This window comes from Triturus cristatus, chromosome 5_2, assembly GCF_964204655.1.
Source record: "Triturus cristatus chromosome 5_2, aTriCri1.1, whole genome shotgun sequence".
Taxonomy (NCBI): Eukaryota; Metazoa; Chordata; class Amphibia; order Caudata; family Salamandridae; genus Triturus; species Triturus cristatus.
In genome coordinates, this window is record NC_140588.1 from 7,935,032 (window position 1) to 7,958,200 (window position 23,169).

Genomic DNA, 23,169 nt, shown 5'->3' on the forward strand with positions numbered 1-23,169 from the left:
ACCCTAGGCTCCATGATGGAACATCCGACCTCACCTTACAGGACTGGAACCTCTCTCTCCCTCAGCACGTCTAGGTGGAAAATTTCCATCCATGTCTCCCGCCTCGCACTCCCCACCCACTATAGTTAGCCCCTTCACTTTCCAAAGTTAGCCCATCCAATGTTGGATTCAGGAGGACATCACGTAAGTTTTTCCAGCCTGTTAGATCCTGTGTTAACTTGTCACCACTTCTACTAAGTTTCATATGAGTTTCCTCCACCAGTGACCACTCCAATATGTCCCTGTGCCAGTTATCTCAGGCGGTCGATGACCCATAAATGTAATGTCAACCCTCCTTCTAGCCAACACTAATACTAATTGTAAAAATGTATATGGCATTTTCTACCCTTAGGCCATTTGACATTGCCCAAAGACAGCACTGGGGCAAAGGGACTATATGCAGTCAAATAGTCCTGGCAATATCATCAATGACCTGGTGCCAGAATGCCTGCACAAAGCATCAATACAAAGCTAAGTGTAAAAAGTCAGCACTGTTCGCACTGCATCGGGGACAGCTGTCGGAACGTGTCAAGGACAAACTGTGTAGGGCCCTAGGGGTGAGGTAAGTCCTGTGAAGAAAGTTGTAATGTATCAACTGAAATCGAGCATTACTGGAGACAGTGTCTGATAGTTTGTTGACCAGTGTCCAATTCCTGTCAGGCAATGGAGTGTCGAGGTCCAATTCCCGTGCCAGGCATGCCCGGGTCAGGGTCTCAGCAGCCTCTGCACGCATGGCTCTGTATAGTAAGGATATTAAGTAGTGCCGTGTGCCACAGCACAGTAGGACCCCAAGTGTTTGTGAGGGGATGGGGACTGCAGGGTACGAAGTCCAAGTAATCCTGGCTACGTCTGCCAGGCTTGCATGTTGTAAAAAGTGACCAGGGCTTAGCATAAATTCTTGACGCGCCTCCTCAAAAGTAATGAATGTTTCTCCAGGGTACAAATCACCCAGAAGCGTGCATCCACCCCCCTGCCATGCCTGAAAGGACATAATATCTAATAACTGCCTAAACTGTTTCAATGTCCAAACGTCAAGTTCCCTGTGAAACGGGCCACGCTTCAAGATGGTCTGCACAAAATGCTGCCAGATATAAGCTGTTTGTCGCAGTATGTACGGCCTCCGTCAGCAATTCCGGCAAGCCTCTTCTCCCAATTCTCTTCTGGATTAAGCCATCTGGCCGCATGTTGAAGGTATGCGGCATAATAATATAGATCTAGACGAGGAACCTCCAGTCACGTATCTTCATATCGTTTGGTTAGGGTCGCCAGAGCCACCCTGCTGTGCCAGCCCGCCCAGATGAGCATATTTAAGTTGAGCTGCTTAAATATCATGTGCTGTAGGGGACATAGCGAGTTCTGCAGCACGTAAAGACACCACGAGAGCAGTACCATTTTTATAATAGCAATCCAGCCCATTAGGGGGAGGGGCTAGGTGGTCCAGAAAGTCACTGACGTCTTCAAGGTCACAGGACCCTTTCTACATTTAAGCGGAGCTGCATGGATCTAGTGGGTGCCACTTTCATCCCCAATATCAAAATTGCTTCCTTTCCCATCTAAGGCCCAAAATCAGTAATCGATCCACGGGCGTGTCTCCATGAGAAGCTAGTGTGAATATTAAGGACTTATTGCGGTTCAGACAAAGATGCAAAATATTTCCAAAATCATCAAGCAGCTGCAGAAGCCACGGCAAGGCAACCCTGGGGGGAGAGAGGTAAAGTAATGCATTGTCGACATATAGGGAGATGACATGCCACCCATATGCCCCAGTTGTCTAGTTCCTGGCATGCGCATAAAGCTATCGGCTCTATAGCAAACACATATAGGAGGGGGGAAAGTTGGCACCCCTGGCCAGTTCCCCTACCTAGTGTCCATGCCTCCGAGCGGCAATGCCCGACCCGCACCCTCGCGTTCGGGTCTGTGTAGAGGAGCTGAACCCACCAGCTAGGGCCAAAAACCATGATCTGCAGCACCTGGAGCAGATAACTAGTGCAGTGTTGAAGGCCTTTTCCAGATCAAGCAACACGAGCGCAAGATCTTCGTCACAATGTTATGTCTCATGTAAAACATGCGTCAGATGCCTAAGGTTCATACCAATGCTCTTTCCCGGGATAAAAACCACACTGGTCCTTATGGACCAAACGTGGCATATGAGGCACTCAACGAACGGCAAGTTTTTTGCTAAGTATTTTCACATTGGTAATTATAGTGAGAGGCCTATATGCTGTTGGGTCAGTAACCTCACCCCCAGGTTTAAGGAGCATACAAATCTCACCTTCCCACTATTTCGAAGCCTCTGTAAAAACCTTCAGGAGGCCCTGTGCTAATGTAGCTGAAAAATGCCTGGTAAATCACAGGCGGTAACTCTTCGCCACCCGGCGTCCTGGATTGTGGAAGCATGTTAAGTGCCGATCTAAGCTCTACTAGTTCTAACTGCTCATCCATCTCCTCCGAAGCTGCCCGTTCCAGCTTGGGAACGGCCAACCCTTCAAGAAAGGGGGAGTAGATACACACGCCAATGTTCTGATCCGCGGTGTATACACCCTGTAAGTGAGCGTGGAACACTTCCACAATACCCACCCTGGAGGTAACTCTGGCCCCATCCGGAGTGACCAAACTCGCCAGAGTTGGGGGAGATTGCTCCCTACGCAAAATCCAGGCCAGTAAGTGCCCAGATTTATCGCCTTCGCATTGTAATCATTGTCGATGCTGTTTCATAGTGTATTTATCTATTCGGTCCCAAATGTCAGTCATACGTTCCAGTATGTCGTGTTCATCCCAAAGCAAAGCCAGATCAGTTGGATGAGCTGCCTGAGTCCGAGTAAGCGTCTGCTCTGCCTTGCCTAGCTCAGCCTGGAGCGTTCTACGGAACCCACAAGTCAGTCCCATATAGGCACCCCTTAGCACAGCTTTTAGTGCCTCCCACTCCATGGATCTATTCCCAGCGGTGCCTTAGTTTGACTCAAAATAACCTGTCAGAGAAAGCGACAGCAATTCTCTTCCCGTTGGGTCCTTTAATATATCCACAGGCATCCACCAAGATTGAGCCCCCAGCCGTGCATCCCCAAGAGCAACCGTGCAACAAACCGGAGAGTGGTCTGATAAGGAACTTTGCCAAGTGCGTTACCTGAACGTCATCCAGCCTAGAGGACCCGGCGACCAATACCCTATCCAATCTGCTACATGTGTTATGTGTGGTATAATGACAGTTGAATATGCTGCGATCTGGATGTCTTTTGTGCCAGGTGTCCACCAACCCTATATTGGACATGACCTCCTGGATTGCAGCCTTCATGTGGGGTTTTGTGCCTGGTCTTGCCAGGGCCCTGTGCAAATAAGGGTCCAACACACAATTGAAGTTGCCCAGCCACAGAAGTAGCAGGTCAACCCCCTGCGTAAGGAGATCTTAAATTGTATTAAAAAAGGAAGGGTCATCGGTGTTGGACACATACTTGCTAAGCAGGGATACATCATGCCCATCTAGGGAACCCTGTATGAGGATGTATCTGTCCCCCACATTGGCTTCCATGTAAGCGAGGGAGAACAGGGCTCCCAGGGCCACCCAGATCAATGTGCCTTTGGTGTATTTAGAGAAGGAAAAATTGTAGGTTTGAACTCTCCATTTCTTGACTAGTTTGGTGGCACCTGCATCATTCATTTGGGTTTCCTGTAAATATGCAATGTCAATTTTGGGGCACTTATGAAAGCTGAGCACCCAGTATCTCTTTAGATATGTACCCAGTACTCGGACATTCCAGGTCAGGACTCTGTAAGTGCCCCCCCATTCTTAGTTTGAATATGTAACATGCATCATCAACCCCCCCACCCACCTCCCCACTGCCGTTGAACCATTGTAAGATTAAACAAGCAATGTGTACAAAACACCCCCGCCCACCCACAGACAAATATAGCACAACCATATGTCTATCTATGTCCACCCATCGCATGTGCCAGGACTCGCACCACATCCTCGGCCAGTCCAACAGGGGCTATCTAACTCCTAACTTTGTAACAGCATCCCAGCCTGGCAAGAATGGAACCAATCTCCCAGTCTTCACAATCAATATGTCATCGCTCACAAGCTCCAGGGTGAGGCACACAGTATACCAACAGAACTAATGAATAGTGGATGTGCCCTCGGACCGGAAGGCCCCAGACACACCCCATCTACCGAATGCATGGGTACAGGCACCCCAAACACCATACCAATCATCTTCACCAGTAAAATCTGTTTCAACCGTCGGGCATACAACCCTTAATCTAACCCCATCTCCTTAAAAATTCTCAATCATGCTGCTCATATGCCTCCAGTCTTGCCCTCCGTGCCAATTAGGGTATCTGGCACAATGTCCTGCACATGACTGGAGAAATCCATGTCCGTTCCGTCCGGATGCACCAGCGAATCTGCATCCCATGCTCCAGTCGGCCGGTCTATGGTAGATAGTTGCATAGTCTCATCTTCGCTGAACGTGATTTTTCGGGGGCCCAGAGGGTGAGAGTTAGAGCTGGTTGCCCTCTCCTGGAGTTGTACAGAGGGTCTGCGGGTGTGAGTGCCTCATGTTCGGGAGCGGCTGGCACCCGACAGAGAGTCTGCAGGTTCACCTCTAATCGCAAGCCATTCCCAGACGTCCTCTAGTCGCTCAAAGACGTGGGCCTTCCCTTGGTTTAAAACTTTAAGCTTAGATAGGTACAGGAGCATATACCAAAAGTAAGAGCCCTCGACTTCTTCTTGACGCTAATATATGTTTTATGTCGTTCCTACACTTGTTTCGTATAGTCGAGGAAGATGGCAGTTTTGGCACTGTCAAACTGGGGGACTGTCCCCTCCCTTGCCGCCTGAAGGATACAGTCTCTGTCATGGTAGTTCAACATCTTGATGATGAGAGCCCGGGGAGGTGCCAATGGGGGTGGCACCAGGGCCCTCTGCGCCCTTTCTACGACGAACAAGTCGGAGAGGCATTCTGGTCTAAGTTCTGTCCTCACCCAATTTTCCAGGAATTGCTCTGTGGAGAATCCTTCTGACTTCTCCAGGAAGCCCAATAGTATTATGTGCCTTCAACGAGAGCGGCCTTCCACGTCTTCGGCCTGTTTGTGCTTGCGGGACTTTACCTCCCCCTGTAATTCGATGATATTACCCTCTGCTGATTTGACTTCATCAGCTACCTTCCGTAGGTCTGCACAGAGGAGCTCGACGTCGATAGAGACGGTTTCGATCTTATGTTCAAGGGCAGTGCGAGATCCCTGTATGGCTGCCAAAAGCTCTGCTCTAGTCAGTTCAGCATTATCATCTAGCTCTTCAGTTGCATTTTGTGCATCCGACTGCCACAAAATCCTCTGTGTAGGCTGGCTTGTGGTGGTATATTGCGTTATGGTGTTAGTCGCCCGAGCTCTTGCTGCCTTGTCCTTCCCCATGATTGCAGAGTGTTGGTCATCTGAGCTCTTGCTGTGTTGTCCTTCCGCATGATTGCAGTCACCCTTCTCAGCAGGGCACTAGGTCTCCAGCTATAGATCGGGTGCCTTACCACTACCTCAAATTGCAGTCCTCAATGTAAGCCCCGGGCCTCCCTCTGCGCCATCTCAGGCAAGCAGATGAGCAGCAGTGTGGAAAATGGCACAGAACCCAACCCCCCCCCCCCGCCAAACAGCAGTGGCTGGTGAAATTTGAATGTGGTGGGGCGAAAAGGTTTGGTGTGAGTGTTACATCGCTTGCGTGCAAAGCGTTCAAGTCCGACCAACAGAAAGTGTGTTGGGGTGAGTTCTCACACAGAGAAATGTTTGAAGAAAACAGTGGCACATGTACTATTTAAACACATTAAAAACTGCCCCATATATTAAATATGTTCAAGAGTTACTGTAGTGTGCAAATTATACAGTACACTGAAGTTATGGAAATGCTACACATAAGCAATCTTAAAACCTACAGAAAGCCAATTCAATTGCTTCCAATGTGAATGTCACTATCAACGCTTGACATAACAGTCAATTAACAACGAAAAAACGCAGATGGCAAATTCGGTTGCTTCAAATATGAATGTAGCGGTACAAAAGGGGGTGGTGATGGACGGAGCATCAGAACCAATCAAACACTCACACCCAGTCAGCAGATCTGGGTTTGATCCATCACCGTTCTTTGGCCCACTCTGCCACCCCAGTTCAGACATGGCCATATGCAAATCAGTCTGACCCTGTGCCTCATGAGAACAGTCCAGCCCGAACTGCCAAGCCATGCCTTCCCTGGACCGGAAACAAGCTTCCTAGGACCGGTTTCTGGCATTTCAGCCGTCGTCAGCCAGGCTTTCTTGAATCCAGTGGCAAGGTGAGCAAGGGACTCACGTCTGAGCATACCCTGCCAACTTATGGCGAACAAAGCGGTACAAAAGGGGGTGGTGATGGACGGAGCATCAGAACCAATCAAACACTCACACCCAGTCAGCAGATCTGGGTTTGATCCATCACCGTTCTTTGGCCCACTCTGCCACCCCAGTTCAGACATGGCCATATGCAAATCAGTCTGACCCTGTGCCTCATGAGAACAGTCCAGCCAGAACTGCCAAGCCATGCCTTCCCTGGACCGGAAACAAGCTTCCTAGGACCGGTTTCTGGCATTTCAGCCGTCGTCAGCCAGGCTTGCTTGAATCCAGTGGCAAGGTGAGCAAGGGACTCACGTCTGAGCATACCCTGCCAACTTATGGCGAACAAAGCGGTACAAAAGGGGGTGGTGATGGACGGAGCATCAGAACCAATCAAACACTCACACCCAGTCAGCAGATCTGGGTTTGATCCATCACCGTTCTTTGGCCCACTCTGCCACCCCAGTTCAGACATGGCCATATGCAAATCAGTCTGACCCTGTGCCTCATGAGAACAGTCCAGCCCGAACTGCCAAGCCATGCCTTCCCTGGACCGGAAACAAGCTTCCTAGGACCGGTTTCTGGCATTTCAGCCGTCGTCAGCCAGGCTTGCTTGAATCCAGTGGCAAGGTGAGCAAGGGACTCACGTCTGAGCAGACCCTGCCAACTTATGGCGAACAAAGCGGTACAAAAGGGGGTGGTGATGGACGGAGCATCAGAACCAATCAAACACTCGCACCCAGTCAGCAGATCTGGGTTTGATCCATCACCGTTCTTTGGCCCACTCTGCCACCCCAGTTCAGACATGGCCATATGCAAATCAGTCTGACCCTGTGCCTCATGAGAACAGTCCAGCCCGAACTGCCAAGCCATGCCTTCCCTGAACCGGAAACAAGCTTCCTAGGACCGGTTTCTGGCATTTCAGGCGTCGTCAGCCAGGCTTGCTTGAATCCAGTGGCAAGGTGAGCAAGGAACTCACGTCTGAGCATACCCTGCCAACTTATGGCGATTCAGGCAAGCCGGGCCGACGAAGGCTGTGATGCCAGAAACCGGTCCCCGGAAGCTTGTTTCCTTCCCAGTATAAGAATTGGCTTGGTAGTTTGGTTTGCCCTGTTCCCATCATGCACTGGGACAGGTACAGACTAATTTGCATGTAGCCAGGTTCTGAGCTGGGATGGTGCAGTGAGCTAAAAAACGGTGATGGATTAAAACCATGATCTCTTGACTTGGTAAGAGTATTCTGCATCATTCAGAAACTCTGTCCATCACCACCCCCTTTTTCCCAAATCAAATATGAATGTCACAGTCTACAATTCTGACCAGCGTTCTCTTCTTCAAGACTCCATGGCATTATTAACTTCATGCTGGCACCGTCGGCTATCTGTTCATTCTCTAAAGCCTGTCTCAAATAAAAAGTTGATAAACAATTCAATCATATTGCCTTATTAACTCTCCTGCTTTCTGAAATGTGCTTGAAAATGCACCATTTGTCCACGCTTTATTCAAAATTTTCCTGGGGGGAAAAGCTCCCCGAACCTTCATAGGTTGGTCGCCTCAGTGCAGTACAACAATTTTATGCCTCACCAATTTCAAATGTCACCAGCCGCCTCTGACAGTGAGGAGCGGGCCGATTCTTCCCAGGCTACAAGTGCTTCTCCTACTGTCAGACTTTAACACCGCAGCACGTGTCAGGTCGCCCTCTGCTGAATGAATGCCAGAGCCTAGAAGAGTTAAGTGGCCCTCCGGCTCAGAAACCAGTCCGTAGATTTGTACCCACTTAAGACGGGCATTACTCTGCATCTGGTTACGCAGCTAACACATATATTTTACCAATGAAAATTAATCTGCAGAGTAGATTACTAGATCGAAGGGGTTGGAGGAGTGGGGTCACCTCCCACAGAGAACAAGGATGGTTCAGTCTCAGGCAAAGTGGTGGCGGGGGTTGTGAAAGAGGTAAGCGGTGGGGTTGCGGGTGTGGGGACTTCACAGGCGAGCAAGACAGACGAGGAGGAGAAGCCAGGGAAACTGGAAAGTAAAGAGGTGAAAGTCAAGAGGCTCCCATACATGGGAACCTCTAAACCGCTGGGGGCGCATCTTATGGCGTCCACCAAGGAGAAAATCTGAAAGGTGAATATTTAGAAATAATGAAGCCGCTGCACAGGGAGTTACGTTCTAAGGAGGGCTCTAAGGAGGAGGAGGTTGAGTTAGCCAAGCGTCCCAAGGTTCCGGTAACCATAGAAAACTGGACCGCCGCTTTTCTTTTCTATGCGAGTGTGTGTATTGCGAAAAGTTCCCGGAGCGGTCGGTCGCTCGCTATGTTTAAATACATGGATGTAATCAGGAAAGCACATCTCAATTATGGAGGGTACGCCTGGGTACAATACGACGAGGAATTTAGAGCCCGGATGGCTTGTGACGCAGAGGCACAGTGGGGCGAGTTAGATATGGATCTCTGGCAACACACTATGGGCCCGGCAACATTTGGTAAGACAATTTTTACGGCCAGCGGCTTGCCGATAGTATATCAGCCCTTTCAGAGGCGCCCCACTCGTGGAGGAGTGGGGTGTATAGCGAGAGTTCAGCCCGGTGCGGTGGCCGCATGTTGGGACTTCAATAAAGGCAGTTGCGCCAGGGATTTCTGCAAATTCCAACACGAGTGCTCCAAGTGCTCCAGCAAGCACCCGCTGGTCAAATGTTGGGGTGCAGGGGGTGGGCAGGTCTCCTCTGGACAGGGGTATCAGCAGGGTCACGGAGGGGGGCAGCAGGGACAGGCAGGGGGTTTGCGGTCAGGCAGAGGGGGGCAGGGACCTGCGGGGAAAGGCTCATACGCCAATTAAACTGGACCGGCTAGCCTTCTGGCTATCGTCCTACGACAGGCGGGCGGGTGCGCAGTTGTTGCTGCAGGGCTTTATGCTGGGCTTCAGGCTGGGATACAGGGGTCCTCGGGTGCGTCGGTGGGCGTACAATCTTAAATCAGCACATACACATAGGCAGGCGGTGCAGGACAAATTGGAGGAGGAGATCCTGGAGGGTAGGATGGCAGGCCCCTTTGACGGCTGGCCTATGGCGGATCTGATCGTGTCACCCATTGGGGTGGTACCCAAAAAGGAGCCTGGGCAGTTTCGTTTGATTCAACATCTGTCATGGCCGGAGGGCCAGTCCGTAAATGCTTTTATCCCAGAGGAGCAGGTGGCTGTCACTTATTCCTCGGTGGACGTGGCCTTGGCCCTCGTGGAGAAGGTGGGACGAGGGGCACTAATGGCGAAAAGCGACATCAAGTCGGCATTTCGTCTTTTGCCGGTACACCCAGCCGACTTTCAGTTATTGGGTATTCAATTTGGTGAACAGTGGTACGTAGATAAAGCTCTGCCCATGGGCTGCTCTATATCCTGCGCCTTATTTGAATGCTTTAGCATGTTCCTTCCATGGATGTTCACAAAACCCACGGGTAATGTCAATGTGACGCACTACCTGGACGACTTCTTCTTCGTCTGGAGCCCGGTGAGTGCGGGCTGTCAGGAGGCCCTGACAAGGTTCCAGGAACTGATGGGGGACCTAGGTGTGCCCTTGGCCCCCGAGAAAACGGTGGGGCCTACAACAGTGATCTCTTTTCTGGGGATCGAAATTGACTCTGTGGCCAAAGAGGCTAGACTGCCCGAGGATAAGAAACGGGCCATGCAGATGTTGCTGAACTCCATGCTCGGGAAAAGAAAGGTGACAGTGAGGAAGATGCAGGTCCTTTTAGGGCACTTGAATTTCGCCTGCAGGGTGGTCAGGGCAGGTCGGACTTTTTGTAGGAGGCAGGGTTTGGCCTTGTCAGGGCTATCTGAAAGAAACACGTTAGTTAGATTCCTCACCTTAGAATATCCCCAGGCGTCAGGCTGGATCCGGAAAGATTTTTCGTCAGCAATACCCCTTGTGCGTCGCTAGGCGTCGTCTGCGGCTCCGCGTCAGTCGTCGTGCGCCGGAATGACGTTGTAGGAAGGTGGAATCTGACTATATGGTTGCCCCCAACTTTTTGCCTGGTATTTGAATGGTTTTTGACTAGTCTGGCTGGGATCCTGCTATCCAGGAACCCAGCCTATCTGCTTTCTCCTTAAAACTGATGTGAGTACCTTAGGTACAAACCAATTGGATACTGAGGATACCCTATCAGCCCCTTGTAGATGGTACCCTAGGTACCCAGGGCATGGGTCCCTCAGAGGCCTACCAGGGCTGCAGCACTTATTGTGCCACCCTGGGACAGCCATACAAACTGACACCACCAGACCACTACTGTAGTCTGGGTAAGGTGGTGCTTGCACCCCTTACTGGGATATAGGTACCCTGTATCCCACCTATTTACAACACATATATTCTCATAGGTCACCCCTAAAGCAGGCCTTGCTAATCCTACAAGGCAGGGTGCTGAAGTATGTGTGAGGGGGGACCCCTACCTGAGTAGGGCCCCTCTGCAACCTTCATTAAAACTAGTGCGAGGTTGTTTGTAGTGCAACCATACCATATACTCTTAACCGCATTATAAGTGAATCGCGATAGCGTGATAACTTGAGAGTGGCTGCACAGAACCATATCGTGTTTGGTGTCCAACATGTAGGAATCATACCCCCAGTCCAGCCATGGGCATGAGGGCACGATTCCCCCCTGCTAGAGGGGCAATATGGGAAAAGCGGCAGAATTTAGACACCAATTTAAAAGTGCACACGTAGTACAAAATGGATGCTACCCGCCACCCACACGACTCTGGCTGCCTGTTGCTGGGCAAAACCCCAGCCTCGGCAGCTGGACAATAGGGATCCTGTTGCAGGGAGGTGCTCCCACCTCCCCAGACAGACTATGTGGATTGGAACTGGGTGGGTGCACCATAGGATGCCCCCACCCAGGGGCATCTGCAGCATTAGAAGAACCGGAGAATGATCCGAGAGAGTACGGGCCTCATGCGACACCGCGGTCGTCCAAGCGCATACCGACTCCGAAACCAGCCAGAAATCTATACGGGTCCACGATCCGTGCACCGAGGAAGCATAAGTGCTCTGACGGTCCGCGGGATGACAAGTTCGCCAAACATCATACAGATGACCTGTATCTAGGAGCCCCAATAGAACCTCCGCAGCGCGCTTGGGTCGAACTTCCCCGCCGGATCGATCCAAAGTGGTGTCCAAGCAGAGATTAAAATCCCCTCCCCATATAATCTGTGCCGGTGGGAAAAGCGAAATCCGGTGCCACAGATCCAAGTAGAATGGGGGGTCATCTATGTTTGGGCCATAAACATTCACAATCAGCACACTTTCTCTTGTCAGTCGACCATACACCATTGCGACCCGGCCGTCGTCATCCACATCAGACCCGATCTCAATAAAGGGCACCCCTTTTTTAACTAGGAACATGACCCCCCTGGAGTAAGAGGAGACCCGCAGTCCCGCCCACCGAGCACCCAACCTACTTGCAGACTCGGAAGTGAGGTGAGTTTCCTGGAGAAGGGCTATGTGCACTCCCATACGGTCCAGACAGGCAAACACAGACCTAATCTTTTTTGGTGTATTAAGGCCCCGAACATTCCAGGTAAGCAATTTAAGCACGCTAGTCATCTTACTAGATTCGTCCATGCACAACCCCCTAATCTAGTGTCAAGCATGCAGTAACACCAACAAGCCCCATGATCGTCCAACAGTGTACATGTTTAACATTGAAGCTGCCCCCCCATTACCCTGCCCCACCCCCCAGCCACTTCAGCTACCCCAACATGCCGAAGCCATCCCGGAAATCCAACAGAACCCCCCCCCCCTAGACCCCAACACGCCAAAATCAGCAGCGGGGTATACCCATGCAGGGGAGGCGCAGAGGCCCAATCCTACTACCAGTAGGAATCCACCGAGCCTAAGTACAGTGTTATAACAGTACATGCAACCAGTCTAATAGAGGTCCCACGGAGAAGTAGCGCCCTCAAAGACACACAGGCGGCGCATCCCAGCGCCAAAGCGACAGCAGATAGACCTCAGTAAGTTGCAGCTCAACGAAAAGTAATAGCAGTGCTCCAGACAGTCACTACCAGCAGACATCCACCGGCCCAGAAACTCTAAAGTAAAGCAAGCAGTCTGTCAAGCCAAGCAAGTACAGCAAAGGCAGTAGGTGCAGCCTGGCAAGAGCCAACCACCATGCAAGAAACAGACAAGGAGCCGAGATTGGACCCAAGTAGTCCGGAAGCTCCAACGGATGGCATAGTTACCACTACTCCCCCTCCTCAGGTACAGCAGAAGAGTCCCGCTTCTTACGCTTCAGATGCTTAGCATGTTCCATTGCAGCCTTCGGAGAAAAGAAGATCTTATTGTCCGCTGCAGGACCTATGCGGAGCCGAGCCGGGTACAGCATGGCGTACGGCACCCCCTCAGTACGCAAAAATTGCTTCACAGTCCCAAATTCCCATCGAGCCGCCTGGACCGCCAACGTGAAGTCAGGAAAGAAAGCCAGTGAGTTGCCCTGGTGAATGATTGAACCTTTTTCTCGTGCCAGACGCAATATGGTGTCCCGATCCCTGTAATTCAACACTCTGGTAATTATAGGGCGAGGGGGTGGCCCCAGGGACCGGCCTCGCAGCCAAGGAGCGGTGGGCACGCTCCACCACAAACATGCTGGATAGGTGCTCTGTGCCGAAGAGATCTAGGATGAGACGCTTGATGTAGGTCTCCATTCTACCCACATTGGCCGACTCCGGTAGGCCTGTAATTCGGAGGTTATTACGCCGGGAGCGCACCTCCAAGTCCTCGTTTTTCGCTTGGATAAGGGCCAAAACCTTTTCCATATTAAGAGTTTTGTCAGTGACTGAGCTCAGCCCATCCTCTGCCGCCGACACTCATTGTTCCACCTCCCCCATACGCACAGTGTGTTTCTCAAGCTGAGACGACATGTGGTCCAGGCGATGGTTTACAGCAGCCATCGTGCCCTCAATCGACTGCAGGGTGCGCTGCATGGCTAACAACGTGGCCTCTAGAGTGGGGGGGCTGTCCACGTGGGCATCCGCCTCCGCGTCAGAGGCGGGCTGCTGTGGAGTCTTTGGGGCCCTGCGGGTTTCGAATGTAAGGCGTGCCTGAGACTTATCCATCCGCCCCATAATGAGTGAACGACAACCACCCAAACAGCAGGCAACGAGCAGGTAGCGGCGGGCCAGCGCAAGTGGGAGGGAAAAGTCCAACCCGACCACTCACCCCCAGGGAGAGCCCGGTAACAATCAGCAACCAACCAGACCTTTACATTCGGAGCTAAGAGGGGGCCCCCTATGTCATAAACAGTGACCGAGAGGGCCGGCCCAGGAAGTCCAGCAAGCAGCGCGTGAGGTCTAACTGGTAACAGCACGCCTCAGGGTGACAGCGCATATCCAGACCCCCATCCCCCAGAGGCCAGACACCAAGTCCGCCACAGACCCCCCCCCCAGCCCGGACCGTTGCGCACACCGTCCAGCACAGAGAGACACCGTAATGGAAGTTAGTTGCTCCCCCCACCGCACCAGCCGCAGTCCACCATGGCCAGGGCAGCAGGAGTATCAAGTGCAGGAGATACGCAGCTGGTGATGAGGGAGAACACCCTAGGCCGCAGAGACTACGGCAGTCAAGTGGCGTCGAGCAGCGCCGCACGCCAGCACTGATAGGCAAGATGAAGACTGCAAAAGGTCCCACTGCCCCGATAGGGAATCAGCAAGGCAATATCCAGGCAGCCTCGAGATGTAGTAAGGAGGGCATCGGGGGGGGGGCCTCACACGCCCCAGCAGATGTGACGATGGAGCGCCTGCAGATGACAGAAGCAGCAGTTCTTCCAGTGGCTGCCCAGCTATGCTCAACGCGGGTAGCGCACCACCGCGACGGCGGGGATCAGGCAGCCTTGCCCGCGTCAGCGCTATACAAGCCGCAAACTGCCACCTCACCGCAGGCCCCGCAGCGGCACGCACCTTAGCCCCACCCGGAATCAGCAGAAGCGCCGCAGGCACCCCCCTCCCTCACCAGCCGCAGTCCGCAGGCCGCGACCCAGCCACAAGCCTGAGCCCTCCGCCGCAGCACAGGCAATGCCAGGCCCCGGACCCACTCACCGCGTCCAGCGCCGACGGGCACACAGGCAGCAAGCAACACACCGCCGATCCCGAAATGGGCCCCCGCAGCCGCCTCACAGCCGGCACAGCTCCTCGCGTCTCTTCGGCCATGCCTCGGCTGCAGGGGGGAATCCAGCCGAACCACCTCCGATGGGGCAACTATCCTTCCAGGCACCAAGCCCCCGACGACGCGGGGGAGACGACCAGCAGCCGCTGCTCTCTGGCTTCTAACGGCAGCGCGGCCTACCGCGACCCGGCAGCCGCCATCTTACTCCTCCAGCAGCCCGGCAGATGTATCGTGCTGCAACCTAATGGCGAGCATCCGCAGGCCCACAAACACCTCGGGTCAGGGCAGCGAGCAAGGAGAAGGCCCCTCCGTCCTCAGGTGAGCGCGCAGGTCAGTGCATGCCGCGGATATTTGGCGGATATCAGCTCGGTGTGACAGAGCCTCACGAAAGCGCAGCCATTTTGTTGCACGCTCTCTAGCGCCCCCGACGTTCTTCATTCTGCTTTCCATGAAGCTATCCAGACTTCTTCTCTTGGCCCTATTTCAAATAAGGTATTAATTGCGGTTATTCCCAAACCAGGCAAGGATCCACTAGTCCGCAGTAGCTATCGACCGATCTACTTAATAAATGGAGATGTCAAGATATTGGCAAGTATCTTAGCGGCGAGGCTTAGAAAAGTCATCCCCTCTCTGGTACATCATTCACAGGTTGGTTTTGTCCTCGGTCGATCATCCAGAAATCATCTTAGAACATTAGCCCATACCTTATGGTCTGCTAGAGATTTGACGGAGGATGCGTTCGCTCTTTCTCTAGATGCGAAGAAAGCATTCAACCGCTTTGACTGGGTTTATTTGTTTGCCACTATGAGGTATTTTGGTTTAGGTGAGAAGTTTATCTCTGTGGTTCGCTTACTATATGACAATCCAACAGCTCAGGTTAATTGTGGAGGTTTTCTTTCTGAACCTTTTTCAATTCAAAGAGGTACCCGTCAAGGTTGCCCATTGTCTCCCCTCTTATTCTTACTAGCAACGGAACCTCTTGCTTCGCTTATTCGTCACTCGCCCCAGATTCAGGATATGCCGATACCTGGAGGAGTATCCAAATTATACTTGTACGCTGATGATATTCTTCTTACGATTAAAGATCTCCCCCGTTCCTTACCAAATTTGCTTGAAATTATTAAACAGTTCTCAGTGATTTCTGGTTATAAAGTGAACTGGGACAAAAGTGAAGCTCTACCACTCTCTCCTTGTACCACAAACGCTTCTATTGATGGCTATCCTTTTTGCTGGAAATCATCTCAATTAAAATATCTTGGAATTCTGATCAACTGTGGATTGGAGTGAATGGTTTCAGATAACATCTCTCCTCTCATAGCACAAATGGAAGTTGATTTTGCCAAATGGTCTCTTTTGAGTTTCTCAATGTGGGGGAGAATACAGGCGGTGAGAATGGTTACTCTGCCCCGATTTACTTATGTCTTGGGAGTGCTCCCAATTATTATACCCTTAGCCACACTTCGTCGCATAGATTCTTGCATTCAATCCTTTGTCTGGAGAAATATGCAGCCTCGTTTGTCTGCTGCTAAACTAATAGCACGCCGCTCCCATGGTGGTCTAAGTCTACCATCAATAGAGCACTACTCTCTAGCTTTACACCTTTCACAGCTGCCTTACTTGCTCCCAGGTGCAACTGACTCTCCTCAGTGGGTTACAATAGAACGCTCAATACTTGAATGATGGTCTTAATTTTTTATACAATGTTCGTAAACCTAGGACTACTCCTGCACATTCTGTGCTCAATGCCACATATCAAACATGGCAACGTGCACATCGTCTACTGCAAATTGCCCATCGTTTACATTCTAAAGCTCCCATGGAAGAATGAAAGCATTCATATTAATGGATTAGCACTTTCCTGGCCTGAATGGAGCTTGAGAGGAATCTTAATCTTAGATCAACTTATAGTAGGTGGTGAACTGAAATCTTTTAAGATTCTCTGTGAAGAATTTGATCTTGCTTTACATCAGGCTTCATGATATTTACAACTTCAACATTCTCTGAAGAGATGTCTTGGCCTTCCTCCTTGGACACTACAAACTTCGCCGATTCTGACCTTTCTTTGCACTTGGGGCCGACATAAAGATGTCATGTCAGGTTTATATAGATCTCTGATTAACCATTTATATTCACAGGCACTTCTTGCCACTCTCCGTGATAAATGGCATAAACGGCGTCATATCACCATAGACGAAGATACCTGGCCAGATATATTGGAAGCCCTGGATAAGGGTACTCGTGTAGCACGAATGAAGTTCTGTGTTTTTAAAACTTTACATGATTGGCATTGGACTCCCTTAAAGTTGCAACGAGCTGGATTATCATAGCATTCTAGGTGTTGGAGATGCTCTGGGGCTAATTGTGACCTCCTGCATATCATTTTTGAATGTCCTAATATAAAAAATTTGGGCTGCAAATAGGAGCTACACTACTAGAAACTATTCCTCTTCCACTCCCTCTCACACCTGCCACTATTTTGCTACATAACTTTAGAGGTTTTCCTGCTATTTCATGACCTCAGAGTCGACTCTTACACACTGCACTTTCTACTGCTAAACTATGTGTTTTAAGATTATGGCATTCACCTAGCCCTCCCTCCAAAGAGGACTGGATGGCTGTGATGATACAGACAGCATCCTAAGAACAGGTAATACATAGGATGCAAGACCAAGAACAAATATTCCAGCAGGTGTGAACCCCCTTTCTTCGCAATTCCTGAAATTCTAATTCTCTTTTCTTTTCTTTCCCTCCCTATGTATAGTTTTTTCCCTTCTCCTTTTTCCCCCTTCTGTATTATATTACAGATGTATAATATTTGTCACATACTGATTTATGATTTACTATATTGTTTGTATCCTAAGAAATTGCCTATCTTTTATCTCCAATAAAAAATTATGACACAAAAAAAAAAGAAAGTTGTCCTGCTATTAACCAGAGTAGCAGTAATTGTGGTATCAGGGGTCACTATGCAAAAGTGTGGAAGAGGAAACATGTGTTAAGTGTATATGATGAAAGGGATAAGGCAGAACAGAACAATTCAGAGCAGGATTCGGATGAGGATAGGTTGGATATTATCACGAATATTAAAGAAAAGTTAATCTTGAACATACTGGATGACACATGCAAAGCGAAAACAGAGTGTAAAATGACTATAGGTGGGTTGGAATTGACTATTTTTGTAGATTCTGGTTCTCCTTACACAATTATTAACGAAAAGATCTGGCAAGAGAAGTTTGTGCAGAAAATTGGGCAATTTCTGATTTCATCTGAAATTGACCCTGAAGGTTATGGCGGGTAGAAAATAGACATACTGGGGTTCAGGTGGCTAATTTTCAAGTTCATACACGGAGTTTCACGTGGTAAATTGTACATAGCTAAGAAAGGTCCAGGATCAGAAGGATCTGTATATTGTCTTAGACCCCTATAGCAAAAGCAAATTTTGATTTTAGACCATAGTACAATTTTGAGGGACAAATTGTTTAGAAGATTCCTAATGTATTTTAACAAGTTTTAGGTCATCTTGTGGAATATGAGCACAAGATTCACTTAAAAAACTATGGTGGCCAAATGTCCATAAGTTAGAAATGTGTCTATGGCAGTAAGAGAGGAGTTCTCAAAGGAGTTAGAGAAATTGCTGTCATCCTGTGTAATTGAACCTGTTGAGGCGTCAGAGTGGATGTCTCTGATGGTGTTGGCTCAACGCAGTAATGGTAAAATTAGATTGTGCATCGATCTCCACCATCCGAACAATAATATTATCATCAAAGGTTTCTATTACCTAAAATCATTAAGATGGTGACTTTGCTTAAAAATGCGCAGTGGTTTTCTACCATTGATTTATCTTCTACATGTCCCCAGATTCCTAGACGTATACAGCGTTTATCACCCCAGATGGTTGTTTCCAGTTCCAGCATATACCTTTCGGCCTGGCATCGGCGGCTGCTGTCTTTCAGAGGGTAATGTTCAGTTTGTGCAGCAAGGAGCAGAATATTATGTTTTTCCAATATGATATTCTGCTTTTCAGCAGGTATAGACATGAACATGATTCAAAACTGAACAGTGTACTTTCCATTCTTGAATCAAAGAGACTGCATGTGGAATTCTTCAAATGTAAGTTTGAAGAGAAAAGTGTAACATACCTAGGCCATGTCATTGATGAGTTTGGAGCGAAGCCTAAACCTACTTTAGTTCAGGCCATTAAAAATGCCCCCCACACTGAAAAATAAGGACGATGTTCGGCCATTTTTAGGCCTGGCCGACTATGTTTCTACATCAGGCAACTCCTAAAATCAGGGACAAAAGTTGTGTGGTTACAACAATGCGAAAATGACTTTCAAATTATGAAAGAAGGTATAACTGAGGCTGCTAGATACCAGATAGCATTCGCATCCAGACCATTAGTGCCTACAGAGGAGAAATACCCAACCGTTAAGAAAGAGGCATTAACCTGTGCATGGGTACTGGAGCATTTCAGAGCGTTTGTCTGGGGGAGGCCTATTACTATTCATTGTCGCCATAAACTTGTGGTGAAATTATTGACAACGGAGGGTACCACCAATGCTTGTGCTAGAATTGGCAAAATTTCCATTTGAATGCAGGAATTCATTTAAAAAGCTGTGTACATGCCAGGGAAAGAAAATGTAGTGGCAGATTTTCTTTCCAGGATGGAATTGCTGTTAGAGGCATGTGAAGATGAAAAATGGAACAGATTTCATGTGGCCCTTATACATGTTTACGGTTTACCTGCAGTGAGGAAAGAGGAATGGGAACGGGAGTATAAAAGTGATGCAATGCTACAAGAAGTGATTACATTCATTGTGGCAGCGTGGCTTAATAAAATAATTCTAGCAGATGCTATCAGACCATCCGGGAAGTACAGAAGACAGTGGGGTAATTTTGAGGAGAGAAAGAATAGTTTCTCCTCATAGCCTTCATAATAACATTTTGACTCTATGTCACGAATGCCCTTTTGGCATAAATCGTACCAAAGCCACTGTTACGAAATTGTTCTGGTGTCCAGGTGTCGATTCAGATATAGAGTGTATGGTCGAAGAATCCTTGGGAGTCTATCGCTATTGATATAATTGGGCCAGTAGGGCCACTACAAAAGTACATTATCGTGATTATGGATTTGTTCTCTAGGTAGCCCGTGGTTAAAGTTGCACAGAATGCTGAATCCAATGCAGTTTAATTTTCATGGATCACGTTTTTAGGTCAGAAAGTATTCCTTGAGCTGTGTTAAGCGATAATGAATGCAGTTTAAATCTCATGCTGGTACACAGTATTGTGAGAAAGTGGGAATAGGACTTAAAAATACCTCGCTATATAACCCTAGTGCCAACTAAATGGTTAAGAGGTTCAACCATGTGCTTAAGCGTGTGATTCAGACAGCTTGTACAAACAATAAAGACTAGGAGGTACAAGTAATGAAAGCAGTATGGGCCTACAGGGTCACTAAAAATTGAAACAAAGTCGATTTGAAACCATATCCTTGGGACAGTTCCTCTGAGCAAGAAACTATTCATTTTATATTCTTCTGTGATTTCTATTGTACACTAAGACACAGATTTGTTATTCCCTTGTTTGGAAACAATTAATTTGCACAAGTGAAACCAGCTTTCGTGTATTTACAAATGCTCCCCTCCCCCTTGGTCTGTTTTGGGGTTGCAGGTTTGTTTTCTGGTCCCCTTATACGTAGGAAAAAGCAATTTAATGACCAGGGAGCTTTTTCATTTATGAGCTGTTACTTTTGCTATCTTAATGATTGTATTGTGACAATATATTTTTATGGATGGATTTGTATTCGCTAAACAAATCCTTGACAAATTGCTCCACTGGATAGAGACAAATCATATCATGTCAGATCTTCAAGCTGGGTTTCGCTCTAGGATGAGCACTATAGATAAAAAATTTAGATTCACTACATTGCACTGAAAATATACCCTATTACAACAGCAGAATCTTTACGTGGAGTTTGTTAATCTCAGGGCTGCCTTTGATCTCATTCCCGTACTACTCTGTGGTCTTTCTTAAACAGGATGGGGGTCCCCGGGGAACTTAATCCATCTCATGTCCCAGCTGTATAGTAACAACTTTGCCCAGGTATGGTGTGGAAATGCGGGAGAGCTAACTAAATGCATCCCTATACAGCGGGGTGTACGACAAGGGTGTGTCCTTGCTCCTACTCCCTTTACCCTCTATATGAATGAAGTGGCTGATATCTTGAAGAACTGTAGAAATGACTCCCCTTCACAAAACGACAATAAGGTACCGATTCTTTTATTTGCAGACGACTCCCTTCTCATTTCTAAAACTCCAATCGGTCTCCAGCTCCTTGTTGATAAATTTACAGATTTCTGCGTGTCAAGGGGCTTGGAGCTCAATGCTAATGAAACCAAATATATGGTTTTTGGGAAGGGAGTGGCTAAAACTTCTATCATACGGGCTGGGGGAGAAGCGCTAGAGAGGGTGAGGAGCTTCGATTATCTAAGAGTTAAGGTAATGGAGAGCTTGAAGTGGCATGATCAGCTAATGAAAAGCACACTATTACTTGAGTACAGAGCAAATGCTATTAATAGGCTACATAGGCAAAAAAGCTCCCGTGCAGTTTCGCCAGCCCTGGAAGTTTACCGTGGGAAGCGCAAGGGGCAGCACTATATGGAGCCTAGACTTGGGGATGTTCTGACGTCTCTCGACTTACTGCTGCAGAAAATAGATTTGCTAGACGGCTGGTCTCTGTCCCCAGTAGTACACCACTAACCACCCTGTTCTTCGATTTAGGGCTTAAAAGAATTGCAGATTTGGCCGCCCTTAGACCACTTGTTTACTGGGTTTGATTAAGGGTCACTCCGGAGTTAAAGGAATTTAGAGATTGCCTCACTGAATTGCTATGTATTAGGGGTGCCAAGTCAATACCTTGGGTCAAATTTGTTTGACTGGTTTAATAACCCTAGCATCTTCTCTACCTGTTAAAGTTTTTGGATGCAGTCGCCGATCTTATACTGTGTGTAATATAGAGGGCGAGGCAACAAATTAACACCTAGAGCCGAGCCATAGCCAAAAGAAGCCAAGCAGAGGGTCTGGCTTAGCTCATGGCATGCAAATCGTGCAGCAAACATCATGTAAAATTATGATAGGCTCTTGAAAATCAAAAATATATAGATTTGGTAACATGGTAAAAGTTTTCACCTTAGTACATAAGAGTATGTCACTGCATTGAGTCGTATTTATTAAAAGTGATAGTTGTTAAACAGGAATCTAAAAAAATGTATGACCCCCCAGCCTGATGACTTTGCCATTAGTCAACTAAGAGGCAAGTCAGTTGACATGTGCACCCTAAATGTGGGCTACATTTTTTATTACATATGGAACAACATTATAGAGCATTAATACAAAGTTGAGGTTTTTTGTACAGCATACATCCAGAGCTAATTTATTTCAAAGTGCTCTCATTTGCAATTATAAAGAAAAGGAAGGCACAGTGAAATAAAAATGCATGCGTATGGTCACACAATTTGGTCAAGTGGGGAAGCCGTAACCACGTTTTCTGGCTTCACATTGTGGAATTCAGCCACTAGATGCGTATTTATTCTCTCTTGTGTTTTACACAGAAGCTTAATGCTTTGTCTTTAATTCTTGGCTAATGAGGTTTGAGTACACATTAAAGCTCAACTCGTTTAGGGCTCGAGGGTCCAAGAGGACTTCAAGTTGAGCGCCTGGCTTGAGCCTTCTGTGACTCACTCACCTCTGGTTTAATATAATTTTGAAGTAAAGACTTGCATATTCACAGTGCTTTCAGTCACAGGCTGGGACTTTGCAGCACTGTAAATACACATACACTATTACCCCGTACACTTACCAGGATGCAGTTAGTAACTGTCTGGTTACACACACCAATGTTTGCAGAGATCACATTAACCAATTGAGCTGTCCCATACCAGAAACTAATGCATCCCCTATCAATTACTTTAACTTGCATTTATTTTGTGTTTAAAGTGTGTACATTTTATATTCATTTACCTGAAGGTGAAATTCAGGGTCACAGTTCCCATATTTAATGTACCTCATTTTCTGGCTGACGTGCCAAATTCTTTGTAGAGGCTGTCACTGCGCCCCATCTGCAGCGCAGCCCAGCACATTACATTAGCAGTCTGGGCTAAGAGACACGCTGGGGTTGTGGGGTGTGGGAGTGTCGGGATCTGAACCTCTTTTAGCCCAATGGGCTTTGAATCCCTGTTCCAACCCAAAATACTATGGGGCTTATTTACAATGCCCCTGTAGCACTTTTAAGCTGCCAGAACGCCACTTTTATGACTCTCCGGAGGCACAGTGTGCTGGCCCATATTTGCAAGGCCACATAAAGCCTCCCTGCATAGCTTTTCATGGCCTTGTAAATATGGCCCCCTTTTATATATTACTCTGCATGAAAGAGGAGTTTCATGGGTGTTTATGTGGTTGTTCCCACCAACACCCATGGATTCTTACACATTCACAGATTTACAAGGTTTTGTAAACCTGGGATTGCATCAGATTCTAATGCCTACCCGGGGAGGCGTTATAGTGACGCAACAAGGAAAAATACCTTTATTTCTTGTTTTTTGCTCTTTCTATGTGTGCTGCATTCTGCAACACAATGATTG

General features: G+C 48.3%; 1 protein-coding gene across 1 annotated transcript in view; it reads left to right on the plus strand.

The window, feature by feature from the left end:
- The window catches only part of DNAH5 (dynein axonemal heavy chain 5), a 5,853,083-nt gene that overhangs the window by 1,766,025 nt on the left and 4,063,889 nt on the right, over nucleotides 1-23,169 (plus strand). The gene's annotated exons all lie outside the window — the stretch shown is intronic.